Genomic DNA, 16,900 nt, shown 5'->3' with positions numbered 1-16,900 from the left:
TGAACCATGAGATCATGATCTGAGCCGAAGTCCAAAGCTTAACCAACTGAGCCACCCAGGGACCTTGAGAAATGTAATTTTTGTAAGTGTTTATTTATTTTTGAGAGAAGTAGAGAGAAAACACAAGTGAGGGAAAGGCTGAGAGAGAGAGAGAGAGAGAGGGAGACATAGAATCCAAAGCATGCTCCAGGCTGTGAGCTGCCAGCACAGAGCCCGACGTGGGGCTCAAAACTACCAACTGTGCATTGTGACCTGACCTGAAGTCAGCTAACTGACAAAGCCACCCAAGTACCTTTAGAAATGTAATTTTTTTTAAAGAAATTAATTACAATAGCATCAGAAAAATATAAAGTACCTAGAAGTAAATCTTGAAATGCTCTTTGCAAAGGAGACTAAAAAGTTTCAAAAAAAAAAAAAGAAAAAAGATTTAAAAATAAACCTGATCATGGATTGTTTCAATATCATAAAGATATTAATTTCTCCCAAGCTAATCCATAGATTAAACACAAATCTAATCAAGACAAAATATTATAAGGTATATGGAACTTGAATGCCATTTCTAAATTTATATGGACATGAAAAAGGCCGAGTCACTACAGAGAAGAAAGATCAAGTGAAGGAGTGGGAGCTGGGAGTGGTCCACCAGGTAGTAGTAATAGAGTCACACTAACTAGTATTACCTGGTAGTGATGCAAATGTAGACCAACTAACCTGTGGAACATAATAAAAAATCCATAAATAAACCTGTACATTGTGGAAACTTGATTTCTAGTATAACTTGCATTGAAAAAAGTGGGGAAAAGATGAACTTTGCAGTAAGCGCTGGTAAAACCATAGATTAGCCATATGAAAAGAAGAAGGGAATGGTGAGGAGGAAGGTAGAGAAACAAGGGAAAAAATTGGCTTAGTTACAAAAATACACATAGATTAAAGATTAAAAGTGAAGAAAAAACAAGGAGCCTATTTTCAGGATCCCATGACTGGTCGTGACATCTTTAAGAAAACACAGAAAGTGAAAACTATAACAATAATCTTAAAAAATTTCATGCCCTTCTAGCACACCAATCCTATAAAATAAATAAAATAAAATAATAAAATAAAATAAATAAAATAAACTAAACTAAATGAAATAAATAAAATCATACAATACGATCTTGATTTCTGGTTGTAAAAACTAGATATACCCAAAGTTTACGTGCAGTGACCACGATTGTGTGCACACATGCTGTTATCTGGGGTGCAGGTGTGAAGGACCACAGCCTCAGTGAAGACTGGTTGAAAGTCTGCTTAAGGAGCACTTGACTGGGGACCCTTGGATGGCTCAATCAGTTAAGGGTCCCGACTCTTGAGTTCAGCTCAGGTCATGACCTCACATTTGCGGGATCAAGCCCCAAGTCAGGCTCTGAGCTGATAGCTCCATGACTGCTTGGGATTCTCTCTCTCTCCTTCTCTCTCAACTCTCCCCCACTCTTTCTTCCTTCCTCAAAATAAATAAACTTTTTAAAAAAAGCAGCAGTCTGACCCCCAGTTTCCATCCCCTACACCACTTATTTAGGCAACTGTTCTTTCCTCACCCTGCAAAAACAAATACAGACCTAAACTATAGACAAAAATGGTAATTTGCTCTGTGGAAAAATCAAAAACACAGGATCTCTGGTTGGAGGGAGGACAGTTGGTGGCTTACGTGAATGTTCACACTCTGGAGGCAGAGACCACTGGCCCTCTTCACCACTCAAGTGCCTAGTGCTGACCTGAGGATAGGACCCTCTGGGAAGGACACTGAAGGAGCTGAACGCCCTTGGCCACGTACCCATCCTCCAGAAGATCCCTCCCCCACCCTTAAAAATCTTGTCATTTGCAACGACGTGGTTGGAGCTAGAGTGTGTTATGCTGAGCGAAACAAGTCAGTCAGAGAAGGACAAATACCATAGGATTTCACTCATATGTGGGATTTAAGAAACATATGTGGGATTTGAGAAACAGAAGAACATAGGGAAAGAGGGGGAAAAAAGAGAGGAAGCAAACCATTAAAGACTCGTAGAGAACAAACTGAGGGTTGATGGAGGGAGGTGGGGGGATGGGCTAGATGGGAGATGGGTATTAAGGAGAGCACTTGTTATGAGCACTGGGTGTTGTATGTTAGTGAGGAATCACAGAATTCTACTCCTGAAACCAATATTGCCCTGTACGTTGACTGATTAGAATTTAAATAAAAAATTGAAACAAAAAAGTGAGGTTAATAGTAACTACTTAGGGAGTTTTGGTGAAGACATTATGAGGTTCAATTAATGGCAGCAAAGTGCCGGGAATGTGCAGTAATTAACTGAATGGGTAATAAAAAATGTTTCCTATACTAATTTTACAAAAAAGTAAAATTCAGTAATTGTTCCACTTACATATCTATATTGGTTTCTACTCTAAGTTTCATGAGAGTAGGGTCCATTTACCATTCACTATTTTCTCCTCAGTGTTTAGGAGAGTTTCTGACATACAATAGGAGTGCATTAAGTATTTATTCACTGTTGAACAAGTGGATGCTCATCTGATGATTTCAAAATCCATGGGACCAGTATTAGGTATTACGAAGAGAAATGAACTAGAATGCAGGAGTTCTAAGTTCTAGATCTGGTTCTGCTAGATAACTTTGAACAAATCACCACAACCTCTCTGGGCCTCAGTTTCATTTTCTATGAGCTATTCTTGTTGAACAGATTTCTAAAAACTCTCCTGGCAATAACTCTAATCTCCACTTGGAAGAGCTGCCAATGGAGCCCTTAACGTGCCTAATGACCAGTCTCGAAATAACACCCAACAGAGTATTTTGTTCACCTGCAGTCAGTGTGTAGGCATTAATTGATAGCTAGGACTCTAATAAGGCTAGGAAAACAAATACGTAAGATACATAGTTCTGTTGCGTAAAAAACAAACACGGGAGATTCCAACGAACCAGTAATTCAGCACATGATACATCATGTATGGCCCTACATTATGTTAAGAAAGTTATATCTAAAATCTTATTATTATAAATATTTGGAAAGACCAAGTAAAGCATTTTATCTTATTATTAGCAGGATTTCAAATACTGGGATTAACTAATACTCTAGAGAACCAAATTAAGTTGTTCTTGTATATTAAGAGCTTTCAAAATCTATTCCCATTGTCGATTATTTTCACTACATATCTCTTTGTATTTCCAAACCAAAGGACATGATTTTTAAGTGATGTTATCTATAGCCATAATATAAGGTTAATATTTAGGGCTTGACAACTTAAAAAATAAATATACAAATTTACTTATTGAAATCACTCTCCCTCCAGCCCTCAGAAGATAAAAGATAGTTTGCTTCTCTCCCTTTCCCCCACTCTTGAATGCTGACAAAAACTGAGGACTGATGGATGTGGGGGGAGGGGGGGATGGGCATGGAGGAGGACACTTGTGGGGATGAGCACTGAGTGTTATGTGGAAACTAATTTGACAATAAACTATTAAAAAAAAAAAAAAAAAAAAAAAAAAAAAAGAAGATAAAAGATAATCACACCTGAAGGAGTCTTCTTACTCTAGACTTCATATCATTAATGTGGAATTTCTACCCGTGTTAACATGGCTGACGGCGATTGCGTGTGTGATTATTTGGGACTCAGATACAGCATGCTGTTTCTACTCCATTGTGCTTTATGGATATGGATCATATGACAGTGCTATTGAAGTTCATTTTCCCAGAAATTTTGTAAGTCCTTTCTAAAATTAATATTAAAATTTACTCAAAGTATACTCAAAATAACAAAGGGAGAAGAGAGGAAATAGTAAATCAATTAAAGAAACATTGAACCCAAGTTGTTATATTATCTTGGTTGAACCAGAAACGTAATATTTCTGCGATGGAGGACCTAATTGTACTACCAGATTCCCTTCCTAGTGATAGAAAAGTCATCTCAGCATCCCATTGTGACTAAATATATTATAGGGAGCTTCTTTTACACTTCTCTAAGAGTGGAAACTATTTCATCAGCTTTATTGAAGAATTCACATACAATAAAATTTACCTATGTAAATATAGAATGCAGTGCATTTTAACAAATATATATAGCAATGTAACCACTATCACAATCATGTTAAAGGATATCTCTAGGAACTATCAAAAATATCCGTTATCTGGGCACCTGGGTGGCTCAGTCAACTGTATGTCTGACTTGGGCTGAAGTCATGATCTCACAGTTTGTGAGTTCGAGCCCCACGTCGGGCTCTGTGCTGACAGCTCAGAGCCTGGAGCCTGCTTTGGATTCCGAGTCTCCCTCTCTCTCTGCCCCTCCCCCACTCATGCTGTGTGCCTCTCTCTCTCAAAAATAAAACCTTAAAAAATAAATGAAATGAAATGAAATAAAATAAAATAAAATAAAAGTATGAGTGAGAGACCATCCTTGGCAGCATGTAAAGAGGTTCAGCTCCTGCAGCCAGAGGGCAGAAAAGGCTGAGGATCAGGCTTTAAACCTAGAGAGTAGAGTCCAGAAGCTTGTATCCCCAACTATGACAAGTCAGCTTGATTTTAGGACCCTGATAGGGAAGGCTTGTTAGCAACATCTCAGTCAGTGAACTGAAAGCCTTGGAGATCTCAGATTGTGCTGCACTCCTAAGCCTCCTTACAGATGACACAGAGGTCTCGGCTGTGCAAGACGCATAGCCTCCAGAGTGCAGGAGATAATCCCTATGAAGCTCCAGGAGTCTGCAACATCAGGGACATTTTTTACAGCATGCAGGGAAATCTACTAAACAATCAAGGACAAATTATTGCACTTTTTATCTGCCGCCATAGAGAAAGAAGCATGAGCCTTTTCGAAATTTGGCCATGGCTTGCTAAATCTCCCATGTTCCTTCTTATATATCATCTGATGCCCTATTTAGGAACCCCAAGTTAAATTCATTGGTAATGTATCTACACAACACATGTGTTCAAAATACTCAATAAAATGTTCTAATATCAGAAGAGGATAATTTATAATTAGTACATATTTCCCTGTGCAAATATTTTAATTCACCTATACTAAACGACATCATTCAGTAATCAGATTCGTGAACCCCTATTTCTAACTACCAATGTGATGATTACAATGTAGATTGATACTAACTATGTAAAGCAAATATCATGATGTCATCAACAGTATAATTTTCTTTTTATTATTTTATTTTATTTTATTTTATTTTGAGATAGAAAGCATGTGCAGGGGAGAGGGACAGAGAGAGAGAGAGAGAGAGAGAGAGAGAATTTCAAGCAGGCTCCACACTCAGCACAAGCCTGACCCAGAGCTCAATCCCACAACCCTAGATCAGCCACCTGAGGTGAAATCAAAAGTTAGATACTCAACCAAGTGAGCCACCCAGGTGCTCCAACTGTATGATTTCCTAAAAATACACCGGGTGTTATATGTAAACCAACTTGACAATAAACTATTTAAGAAAAAAAATTGAAAAAGAAACTACTCACCCACAAATAAATAAATAGATAGATAGACAAATAAATATAAAAATAGTAAGCAACTCTTTCTAAAGTTCCAAATGTAAGACAGTGCAAATATTTGTCAGGCAGTTCTATTTCTGGGGAGAAAAGGACAATGTATATTGAAACCATGAAAAACAAAACCTTCTGTGTAAAATGAAGTCAGGTTCTGGATGTAGAACAAGTTTTTACATGCATCAGTGTCCAGCAGGATAGTCAAAAATCTTAGGGAATGTAATTCTTTATTGTGTAGAACTGTCGTTTCATTGCAGGACACTAAATGTGAATGGGGTTTCCAATTATTGTGACGAGTAAAAATATCCCTCTTTGAGGCAGTAGCTCCTTTCTCCCTTGATAGGAACCACGGTCTACTGTGTATTTAAATTTCTCCAATCTCCCCTGCCACTCTTTACATGCTGGCAACTCCAAATCCGCGTCTCCAACACAGATGTCTCTTAGGCTCAAACTTGTATCTTTCACCTTCTGCAGGATATAGACCCAGGATATCCCATCCATATCCCTATAGACCCTTGGATATCTTACCTATGTCTCAAATTCAATATACCTAAATCATTCTGTGAACTTTCATCTAGATGTTCTGCTATTTCTGTGGGCTCTATCTGTGGCACTGTCATATATCCAATCACATAAACTAGCATGTGAGTGTCATCTCTGACTCTCCCATATCCATCTAATCACTAAGACCTTTCGATTTTACTTCCTTTCTATTCTATGACCCTTGCACAAGGTCAGGCCTCATCGTACAAACACAGCCATCGTACAACCAGAGTGAAAAAGCTGCATTGTGAATGTGACATGTCATTCCCCTGATTTATACTCTTCAAGCTGAACTAAGGCTTTTGTGTTCATGAATAACACCCTGCATGTATCTCAATCATGGCCTACACTGCACTGTGTTTTAATTACCTGTTTATATTTCTGTTTGACCAGGCTATAAGATCCTTGGTGTTAGGGATTGCGTTTTATTTATCTCTGTGCTCCCCAGTGTTTAGCACAGTACTAGACACAGCACAGATAGTCAATAAATATTTGCTGAAGGAAATAGTCCTATGAAACCACAGTATTGAAGATTAATTGAATATTCTTAAGATAAGAAATAACTTGATTCTATCAGATGCAGATTTGTGTACTGATATTTAAAAATTATTAATAAAATGATTGACTTTTATCCTTTGGAATTTTTTCTTGGACAAAATGGACATTTAAACAGATTTAATATGTTCTCGACTTTAAATGAACAAAAGCAATTCATGGCCTGATAACATAATGAGCTTATTTCTCTGAACAAAGGAGCTGTCAAAAAGGAAAAAAAAAACAAAACCCTCCTTTAATCATAAGAGGCAAGTGGGTTTCCTGCTATCTGTTTTCTCATTTAAAAAACTCATTAAATATCAACCATATGCCAAGCAATATGCCAGAAAATGGTAAAACGTGGAAGGCAAGAGAAGATAATAATGGGGACTAGGATCCGGTCTTTCCCTTGGGTGTTCCAAGTAAGACAGAGAAGAGAGTCATGTAAACAAAACGACCTGCACTGTGTCCAGGGTAGCAGTCATGTACAAAGCATTATGGAGGCGCTAGCAGGGTTGTGATTAATCTGTCTTTGCAGGAGATGTGTGGAACAGGTTCTAGATACTGAACCTGGTTCAAACACTCGTTTATCAGTCAGGGTCGGTGAGGGTAAGCCGTGATAACAAAGTCCCCTGAAATTTCTGCCAATTTAACACAGACACACAAGTTTCTATCTTTCGCGCGTTACACATCTACTTCCGGTTAGCAGAGAACAGCTGTCCAGCATAGTCGCTAGGTGACGAGGTGGGAGACTGCATCTCAATTCATGCCTTCCTGATAGATGCAGCAGGGGAGGGAACACGGGAACTCGCCTCCCTCTCAATATCTCTGCCAGGGAATTTCTGCTGATGCATAGCACATCCGTTCACACGTGTTAGAAAAGACAAGTCACATGACCTCACCTAAACCGGGATGGAGCGATCCTCCCAAGTGTTTCTCTGAAAACAGGAGAAAGGGACATCTGGAAAAAGCCCTAAAGTCTGTCAGTTACTAAGAATGAGTGAGATTATGTTACATGGAGAAGAGAAAGCAGATGGTTCTAGATGGAAGGAATGGCAGGCATGATGTCACAGAAGTGTGCTGTGTGATTTTTATGGAGCAATAATGTCAAGTTTAATGTTGGCTGAGGCATAGGCTATACAGCCAGAGAGGTTAGAAACAGGGAATGGTAGGTTGGGGCCACATTGTTAAAGGCCTTGTTAACAGGTTTAAGGAGTTTAGACGTATCCGTAATAGTACTGAAGTACAAAAAGGTTTCAGTTGATTCAATTGGTGTATCCCACAGTAAATGGGGAGACATTAAAGAATTGGTACACTGGTTAGAACCCCTATGCCTAACAAAGAGACTACATGAGAGAGCAAATTCCTTCATATCCTCTGTAACCTGCATCCACAAACTTACTGGTTGCAAGACCTTAGGCTGAGTAGGTGTGTACATATATATAAATCACTGCATTCTGGGCTTGAGAAATCACTTGAGGCTCTGATGCTTCCTAACGGAGTTATANTCAAAAGAAAAAAAAAAAAATAAAAAAGCCCCGTGTGTGTGTGTGTGTGTGTGTGTGTGCGTGCATGTGCGCGCTCACGCGCGCGCTGGCTGGCTCAGTCAGGGGAGTGTAAGACTCTTGATCTTGCGGTAGTAACTTCAAATCCCATGTTGGGTGCAGAGATTATTTAAAAATAAGATCTTAAAAAATAAAACAAAACAACACCACAGTTCTCCCTGTGGTTTAAAGATAATCAAGATTTTGCTTTAAAATTAGAAGTAATTTTGGGGCGCCTGGGTGGCTCAGTTGATTAAATGTCTGAATTCAGCTCAGGTCATGATCTCACAATTCATGGGTTCGAGCCCCACACTGGGCTCTATGCTGCTAGCTCAGAGCCTGGAGCCTGCCTCAGATTCTGTGTCTCATTCTCTCTCTGCCCCTCTCCTGTTCATGTTCCCTCTCTCTCTCTCTCTCTCTCTTTCTCTCAAAAATAAATAAACATTAATTTTTTTAAAAAACTAAAAATGATTTTAATTTTATGTTAAAGATGACTTAAAGATCATTAAGTATCCATCATTTAAATAAACCAAACAGAACACTGGAATTACTGGAATTTCTCTAGAGAGTATATTTAGTTGTCTCCTATTGTCCTTTAAATAGCCTGTCTGTTAGCAACTAGTGAGGATTCTATATCAAACTCAAAACTTTTTTCCACTCAATCATATAGAGAAGGCCTAAATAAATAGAAAACACAAGAATAATTAACGTCTCTTTCCAATAGACATTAATAAGAGATCTCAGGTTCAACCATCGTTCAAACACTATAGCCACTAACACCACATACAGGCTTTATTCTTTTCCCATCACAAACCAATTTTAATAAATAAACTGAAATACATGTAGGAAAAAGATAGACACCAAAACCTAGTCCCTCACTCATTTTTTCATTTACTTTAATTCTAGCAAGGGTCTAAGCTTGGCCCCAAACAAGAAATTGAACATGCCAAGTTTGCTTAATAAATTGATGCGCTAGGGTCCTTAAGAGTTGCGTGAAAGTTTTTCATGGGAACATGGAGTGAGAACTAGGAAAAGAGGTCAGCAATCTACCCCCCTCACATCTTAGTCCCACTGCACCTGAATGTGCCTTGTGCATGAGAGTCTGTATGCAGAGGTTGAAGCTGTGTTTTCAGAAGGGACAGGATGCAAAGAGTGCTGCTTCAGTGGTTAGGTGTCCCAGTGAGTCAGGGCACAGAAGAAAGAGTATTTTGCCCATTTCTGAATAAACACACTTGCCATCAGCACATGATGAACTCCAGGGAATACAGCGTCATGTTTTCATACCCAAGAGATGTGTAAGCAAAGCCACCCTGTAGCACAATTCCAGCAAGAACCGTCCATATCGGAGTCATGGAGATGGTGCTCCCTCACACTGTGCCAGGCATCGCCTATATGGTCCTACAGGGACCTACAGGCAGCCATGTTCAGAAGGTCGGTGGCTACAGTGTAGCAAAATTATTGCGTTGCCGTTTTGAGCCCCTCAAAACAGTTTCTAATCAGCAGAAATCAAGAAGGAGGCTGGAGTAGAGACCATGACAGACCTATTCAAATAAGATGTTCCTTTCAAATGTCTGGAAATCACTCAGTGAGACAAGAATCGATGCAATTCACCCTGAAACTTTGTAATCATAGACAAAGCATACCCTCTATACAGCATCCTAGACTGTGCTTACCTCATTCTGTAAAACCACCACTCCTAGAGGGTTGAGGGCATTCTTCACACACAGAGTGATATACATTCAGGCTTTTCTTGCTCCATTCATATGTTAACTTAAACAGAAATACAAAAATCCCCATAGGTGCTCTCTTTTTTTCCTGACTACATTCAGCATAAGTGGTAAAACAGAAAAGATTTTCTTTCTTCCCTTCCAAATTTCGAGCGGTATTAAAAAAAGAAAAAGTTCCCATAAACATCGGTTGTGTGGCCAAGTTTGGTGGAGGCATGATCTTTCCTTTTGTGTTCCAAATTATTGCCTACCTCTAATTTGGTCTACCCACAGGATATCACTGCCAAAAAGGTGAGGTCGAGAATGGAAGAACTACTTCAGATACATTTTACCCTCAACATAACTTCACTTTAAATATCAAGATCAGTTAAAAACATTTCATCTCCCCTTAAATGCTCTTGTTTTGTCTTTGGATGTTGACCTCTTACATGAATATAGCAAAACCTGTGAAAACGCCTCATAGAAATGATTTCCTCTCCATGTACGTAAAATCCCCACTTCACTTTGATGTTCAGTTTCAGTGCTACAAACCAATACAACCTAAAAACAGCAAGAAAAAGAAAACCCCAGGAAGTTCTGCCAGCAGAGTCAACTTTCCCCCCACAAGATCCAAATATTCCAGGTTCACAGTACACATGAAACCTTTCATACTGTTGCATTGGAAAGGATATTTCCAGGGTTCCGCCCATCGATTTTTTTTTTAACTTTTAAATATCTTAATCCCTTGGATCATGCTTCATGCTATAGTTCTCACCCTGGACATGAAACTGTTAAGCTCTAAGTGACAGACTTTTATTTAAGAAAAAAGCAGCTCACTACTTAACAACCTAAATTCACTTCCTCATACAGATTAAAGTTTGAAGACAGCCCCTCACGCCCCAAAGCTCCCTCTTTAGACTAAGCTAATGCTTCAGGAGCAGTTTACCTGGGACTCTGACAAAAGTTACATCAGAGGCCCTTTGTTAAACGTCCTTTCAGAGGTGATAAATGAGAAAGCATTTTCCAGAAATTGATTTAAGCAAAACTCTTGGCCCACTTAAAGCTTTTTCTCACACAGTTCTCTCTACTGATGTAAAGTACAGGTTTACGACTGAGGACAGACACATCTTAGAGTCAGAAATACTTCTTACAATATAATAATGATGATCGTGAGAATTGAGATTTCCACTAAAATTAAAATAGATTCACTTGATCTAATGATCACAGGAGACTATTTCAGAATAGATCCTAAGCCATTTGTAGGCATTCTGTTTTAGTCATATTAGAATTATTCCCTTCATGAAAATTACTTAATTCATATATCTATTTGAGGTAACCATATATTTTTATGAGTGAGCTGGCATGCTTTTGAGATAGTGGAAACCATTTTTATTTGTTTGATATGAAGATATATTTTATATGTCAGTGACTCTGCCACTTTTTAAAAAAATTCAATGCTTATTTGATACCTGGAAAAGTAGACCCTCAGTTTTAAATTTTCTGACAGAAAAGCAATTACATTTTAAGAAATATTTCAATTATACTTTCCATGACTCCCATGGCGCTAAATCTGAGCTCTTCTTGCTTCTTTTTTTTTTAATTTTTAAATGTTTATTTATTTTTGAGAGAGAGAGTGAGAGAGAGAAGTAGACACAGAATCTGAAGCAGGTTCCAGGCTCTGAGCTGTCAGCACAGATCCTGACATGGGGCTTGAACTCACAAACTGTGAGATTATGACCTGAGCTGAAGTCAGATGCTTAACAGACTGAGCCACACAGGCGCCCCTCTTCTTGCTTCTTAATACCTGCCACCGAGTATAGATTTAATGAAGAACTGAATATGGTAATATTGTAACTAAATATTGAAGGTGAAAAACAGCAGCTGTGTTTCTGGATTCAACTAGGCCAACCACATAAACAGTTTACTGTTTATGATTAAACTGAATGGTCAATTTAATACAAAAAAACAACTGTGATCAGATCACTTAAAATAGTCAAACTGTTTAACAATGTCATCAACATTTATATTAGTTAAAGTTCTAAAACTTTAACTTTAAAATCTTTATTTTACCACTGAATAAACAAAACCCTCAATCTTAACAAGACATGAAATGAGTGGTAATTAAAAGTAACAGCAAAAAATTACCAAGAAACTGATGCTTGATGTTGTACAAGAACAGAGGGGGTTGTACTACAATGGATGATAATTATAGCCTGGTTTAAGCAGCGTAAAAACATAATTTGAATATTTTAAATAGAAAACATGTGAATAGGCTGTGTATTTTTATATAAACGGACATAAATATGCTTGTATATTTTATGAAATGTAAGTGCCAAGATCCAAACAACAAATTGTAACAGGTGTAGGATTCATAGCTAGGTTTATAGTTTATCACATCTCCCCTTACAGGAAATGAAGGGGGGGAGGGGAAGGAGGGAGACAGGGCAGAAACTGTCAAAATGGTCAAGGGCAATTGATGCTTATAAGTACATACTTAACTTTCCTGGCTAGCATTTTATGGTCTTGTTTGTATCATAACAAAACTGAAAAACTACTTCTATAGACAATTTTGTCATAACACAGTAACACAATCCTATCCTTATATATGAGGGTGGCTAGGCAGAGGACAAGCAGGGATAAGAAACCCAGCCCAAGGGTGCCTGGGTGGCTCAGTCAGTTAAGCATCCAGCTCTTGATTTCAGCTCAGGGAAAGATCTCGTTGTGAAATTGAGCCCTACACTTGGCTCTGGGCTGATAGCATGAAGCCTGTTTGGATTCTCTCCCTCTCTGCCTCTCTCTCTCTCTCTCTCTCAAAATATGTAAATTTTGAAGGAAAAAAAAAAGAAAAGAAAACCAGCCCGACTGAAGAAAATGTGTGTAGTTAAGGAATTAAAGGGTTTTCTTTAAGCTTATTTATTTATTTTGAGAGAGACAGAGATAGTGCAAGTTAGGGAGGGACAGAGAGAGAGGGAGACAGAGAATCCCAAGGAGTCTCCGCGATGCCATCACAGAGCCCAGCATGGGGCTCTAACTCACATAACTGTGAGATCCTGACCTGAGCCAAAACCAGAGTCAGTCACTTAACCAACTGAGCCACCCAGATGCCCCAAGGAAGTAAAGTTTTTAAATCCCAGGTATATATAATACACTTAAACTGAAAATTAGACAGGGCCATGCTTCAATGATCAGAATGAGAAGAAAAATCAAATCTGCTTTAATGGGCAGAAAAAGATAGAGCTGTAGTTTAGTTCAGGAAAACAACAAGCACCACCACCAACTGTCTCAACAGGGCGCCAGAGATTCTGACTGAACGGGTTGTGGCTTTCACAAGGGCAACAGCCTGAGAGGCCAGGGTGTGCTCAAGTCCAGCGGACACTCCTCTTGCCTAGTCATTTTACATTGGTGGGGGTCAGTGCCTGCTCAGAGAGGGGGCACCTTTTTCTAATTCTGACAATGGCAACCTTTGGACTAACAGAGTGTCTGCTTTAAAGAAAATGCTCAGTGTTCTGTAGGGCTCAGGAAGATAAAAACCACCTACACTGCTATCAGAGTAAAAGAAGTACAAGTTGCCTAAAGGGAAATTCAAGAATATGTGTAAACCTGAACATGTTCCATATCCCTTGATCCTTCAAGTCCCATCCTTAGGAGTTTATCTTAAGGTTAGTTGTGGTGGTTTTTAAAAGGTATCCACAGAAACTTTTAACATTCTTCCCTTCAAAAGATGAAGCCTAATTCTTTGCCTTGAATGTGAACAAGATTTAATGTGGATTCACTGCTAACAGACACAGTGTGTCAGGAAAACTGCTGTGTGAATTCTAAGGCTAAACCATGAGAAGGACGGCTTCTTTCTCTGTCCATCTGGCTTTAGAGAGTCTGGCTTCCTCTCTCTACATTCNATCAGAAGAAAGCTGGAGTAGCCATACTTATATCAGATAAACTAGATTTTAAAATAAAGACTGTAACAAGAGATGAAGAAGGGGATTGTATCATAATTAAGGGGCCTCTCCACCAAGATCTAATAATTGTAAATATTTATAACTCCAACATAAGAAATCCCAAACATATAAATCAATTAATCACAAGCATAAAGAAACTTATTGATAATAATACCATAATAGTAGGGGACTTCAACACCCTACCTAGAGCAATGGACAGGTATTCTAAGCAGAAAATCAACAAGGAAACAATGGCTTTGAATGACACACTGAACCGGATAGACTTAACAGATATATTTGGAACATTTCACCCTAAAGCAACAGAATACACATTCTTCTTGAGTGCTCATGGAATATCCTCTAGAATAGATAAATACTGGATCACAAATCAGCCTTCAGCGAGTACAAAAAGGCAAGAGCATATCTTCCATATTTTCAGAACACAACGCTGAGAAACTCAAAGTCAACCTCAAGGAAAATTTTGGAAAGATCTTGAATATTTGGAGATTAAAACGCATCCTACTGAAGAATGAATGGATTAACCAAAAAATTAAAGAGGAAATTAAAAGTACATAGAAGCCAATGAAATTAAAATACAACAGCCCAAAACCTCTGGGACGCAGCAAAGGCAGTCATAAAAGGGAAGTATATAGCAATCCAAGCCTTTCTAAAGAAGGAAGAAAGGTCTCAAATACACAACCTAACATGACACTTAAAAGAGCTGGAAAATAACAGCAAGTAATACCCAAAACCAGCAGAAGAAGGGAAACAATAAAGATTAGAGTAAAAGTCACTGGTATTGAAATAAAAAAAATAATAGAAAAGATCAATGAAACCAGGAGCTGGTTTTTTGAAAGAATTAACAAAATTGATAAACCTCTAGCCAGACTGATCAAAAAGAAAAAAGAAAGGACCCAAATAAATAAAATCATGAATGCAAGAGGAGAGATCACAACCAACATTGCAGAAATACAAACAATAATAAGAGAACATTATGAGCAATTATATGCCAACAAATAGGGCAATCTGGAAGAAATGGACAAATTCCTAGAAATGTATAAACTACCACAACTGAAACAGGAAGAAATAGAAAATTTGAACACACCATAACCAGTTAAGAAATTGAATCAGTTATCGAAAATCTCCCAACAGGAACCCTCTTATACTGTTGGTAGGAATGCAAACTGGAGCAGCCACTCTGGAAAACAGTGTGGAGATTCCTCAGAAAATTAAAAATAGAACTACCCTATGACCCAGCAATAGCACTACTGGGAATTTATCCAAAGATACAGGAGTGCTGATTCATAGGGGCACATGCACCTCAATGTTTACAGCAGCGCTTTCAACAATAGCCACATCGTAGAAAGAGCTTGCATTTCCATCACCTGATAAATGTATAAAGAAGATGTGATTTATATATACAATGGAATACTACTAGGCAATGAGAAAGAATGAAATCTTGCCATTTGCAGCAACATGGATGGAATTGGAGGGTATTATGCTGAGTGAAATAAATCAGGCAGAGAAAGACAGATATCATGTTTTCACTCATATGTGGAACTTGAGAAACTTAATGGAGGGCCATGGGGGAAGGGAAGAGGAAAAAGTAGTTACACACAGAGAGGGAGGGAGGCAACCATAAGAGACTCTTAAATACAGAGTACAAGTGAGGATTGAAGGGGGAAGTATGGGGCAGAGGAGAAAATGAATGATGGGCATTGAGGAGGGTATTTGTTGGGATGAGCGCTGGGGGTTTGTATATAAGCGATGAATCACGGGAATCTACCCCCAAAACCAAGAGCACACTGTTTACACTGCATGTTAATCAACTTGACAATAAACTATATTTTAAAAAAATCTCCCAACAAACTGGAGTCCAGGGCTGGATGGCTTTCCAGGGGAATTCTACCAAACATTAGAGAAGAGTTAACACCTAATCTTTTAAAGCTCTTCCAAAAAAAAAATAGAAATGGAAAAAAAAAACCTTGCAAATTCATTCTTACAAGGCCAGCATTACCCTGATTCCAAATCCAGACAAAGACCCCACTAAAAAGGACAACTACAGACCAATTTCCCTGATGAACATGGATGCAAAAATTCTCAACAAGATAGTAGCAAACTGGATCCAATAATACTTTAAAAGAATTATTCACCACAATCAAGTGGGATTTGTTCCTGGGATGCAGGGCTGGTTCAATATCCATAAAACAATCAATGTGGTACATCACATTAATAAAAGAAAGGATAAGAACCACATGATCCCCTTGATAGATGCAGAGAAAGCATTTGACAAAATACACCATCCTTTCTTGATAAAAACCCTCAAGAAAGTAGGGATAGAAGGAACATACCTCAAGATCATAAAGTTCATATATGAAAGACCCACAGCTAATATCATCCTCACGGGTGAAAAACTGAGAGCTTTCCCCCTAAGATCAGGAACATGACAGAGATGTCCACTCTCACCACTGTTATTCAAAATAGTGTTGGAAGTCCTAGCCTCAGCAATCAGACAAGAAGAAGAAATAAAAGGCATCCAAATTGACAAGGAGGAAATCAAACTTTCACTCTTCATAAATGACATGATAATCTATGTGGAAAATCCAAAAGATTTTAGCACCAAAAAAACTGCTAGAACTGATGCATGAATTCAGCAAAGTTGCAGGATATACAATTAATGTACAGAAATCGGTTGCATTTCTATACACCAATAAGGAAGCAGCAGAAAGATAAATCAAGGAATTGATCCCATTAACAATTGCACCAAAACCCATAAAATGGCTAGGAATAAACCTAACCAAAAAGGTGAAAAATCTATACACTGAAAACTATAGAAAGGTTATGAAAGAAATTGAAGAAGACAACAAAAAATTGGAAAAACATTTCATGCTCCTGTATTGGAAAAACAAATACTGTCAAAATATCAATACTACCCAAAGCAATCTACATTTTCAATGCAATCCCTATCAAAATAACAGTAGCATTCTTCACATAACTAGAACAAACAATTCTTAACTTTGTACGGAACCAGAAAAGACCCCGAATAGCCAAAGCAATCCTGAAAAAGAAAACCAAACCTGCAGGCATCACAATCTTGGACTTCAAGATGTATTACAAAGCTGTAATCAAAG

The sequence above is a fragment of the Crocuta crocuta genome, unplaced genomic scaffold (genome assembly GCF_008692635.1).
Source record: "Crocuta crocuta isolate KB4526 unplaced genomic scaffold, BGI_CrCroc_1.0 scaffold83, whole genome shotgun sequence".
In the NCBI taxonomy this organism is placed as follows: domain Eukaryota; kingdom Metazoa; phylum Chordata; class Mammalia; order Carnivora; family Hyaenidae; genus Crocuta; species Crocuta crocuta.
This window is presented reverse-complemented; position numbering follows the sequence as displayed.